We start from the raw sequence: 1,977 nt of genomic DNA, 5'->3' as shown, positions 1-1,977 counted from the left end.
CCCTCTCAACTTTGATACCCATCACCCCAACCCTAATCTTGGGATACCGTAACCTTAACGCAAAGCCTAATCCTAACCCTAACTCTAACCCTAATCTTGGGATACCTTAACACCTTAACCCTAACCCTAACCAACCCTAATACCCCCCAACCCTAATACTCATTACTCATCACCCCCAACCCTAATCTTGGGATACCTTGACTCTAACCCTAACCAACCCTAATATCCATCCCCCCAACCCTAATCTTGGGAAACCTTAACCCCAACATGGACCCTAATCATAACCCTAACCTAACCTAACCCTAATCCTAACTCTAAGCTAACCCTAATCCTAACCCTAACCTAACCCTAATCATAACCCTAACCCACCTCCAACCCTAATGTCCCCCCTACCCACCAACGGCACGTAAAACTAAAATAATATAACAAGTCCCGTGTCGAAATGCGAATTTGCAATCGCTTTCGTCTCACAAAAAGATATATTCTTTTAGTTCGTCTGATACGTGTAAACGATTCCAATATATGTGGAGCAATGACAACCTTTATCGCTTTACCGTGATATTTGGAGCTTTTCAGACAAATCTATACGGTCACATGCTCATATGCTCAAGTGTCGCATGCTCAAAAGTAGCTTAAGACACGCAAGTGTCGCATGCTCAAGTGTCGCATGCTCAAGTGTCGCATGCCCAAGTGTCGCATGCCCAAGTGTCGCATGCTCAAGTGTAGCATGCCCACATGCTCAAATGTCGCATGCTCAAGTGTCGCATGCTCAAGTGTCTCATGCTCAAGTGTCGCATGCTCAAGTGTCACATGCTCAAGTGTCGCATGCTCAAGTGTCGCATGCCCAAATGTCGCATGCCCAAGTGCCGCATGCTCAAGTGTCTGCATATCCACGTGTCGCATGCTCAAGTGTCTGCATGTAGACGTGTCGCATGCTCAAGTGTCGCATGCGTACATGACCCCATGCTCATGTGCACCTTTGCTCGTATGTCCCCATGCCCATGTGTCCATATGCGCATGTGTGCCCATGCTCTTGTGTACCCATGCTCATGTGTCGTCAAGGCTCATGTATCGCATGCTCATGTGTCACCATGCTCAAGTGGCACTTATTAAATTGTCACCATGTTGATGTGTCCCTATGCTCACGTGTATCCATGCTCGTGTGTCCCTATACTTATGTGTCCCCATGCTAATATGTCTTCATGTTAATATGTCCCTGTGCTGATATGTCTACATGCCCACGAGTCGCCATGACCAAAAGTCGCTATGCTCAAGTGTCGCATGCTCAAATGTCGCTTGCTATTGTGTCGCATGCTAATATGTCCACGTACCATAATTTTCACCGTGACCGAAAAATACCTGTTCGAATCACCGATTCAAATTTCCCATCGTTCATAGAGACTCATCATTATTTCTATTAGGGAGTCAAATATTTTCAACAATTCGATTATGTACGAGGTTCGTAATAGTCTTCTATACTGGTACGTTTGGAAGCAAACAAATGAATCCGGGTATTATATCCCGAGTCCCGACCGTAAAGACATGAATATTTCATTGAAATTCTGCTAAGTCCGATGCTCCCTGCAACACTCTATACCCCACAATCGCTTGTTTTTTTTCCAAAATAAAACATTCCTGTCGTCCAGCAAATAACACAAGCGTCGGGTATACCAGGAAGCAGTGGCGTAGGAGCATATGCTGCCACTCCTGGCTTTCGTTGAAATGCCGCCCTAATTAGACTGCAGCAAATTTTGAAACAGTTTCATGTTCGAACAAAGATAATACAAATGCTGTGCCGCGTCTCAGAAGTTCTATATTCCTTAAGAAAGAATTACGCTGCACTGTCTCAGCGTTATAAGTCAAAATCAAAAGCTCAAAAATGGAGAAAATGTATTAGGCATATAAAAGAGCAATAGTCGCCTCAAAATTGAACTTTTCGAGCTTCCGCCAAAGCAAAATCAATATCAAAAATATCAA

The sequence above is a fragment of the Botryllus schlosseri genome, chromosome 16, assembly GCF_051294905.1.
Source record: "Botryllus schlosseri isolate E-star chromosome 16, Bs_hap1, whole genome shotgun sequence".
Classification (NCBI taxonomy): domain Eukaryota; kingdom Metazoa; phylum Chordata; class Ascidiacea; order Stolidobranchia; family Styelidae; genus Botryllus; species Botryllus schlosseri.
This window is presented reverse-complemented; position numbering follows the sequence as displayed.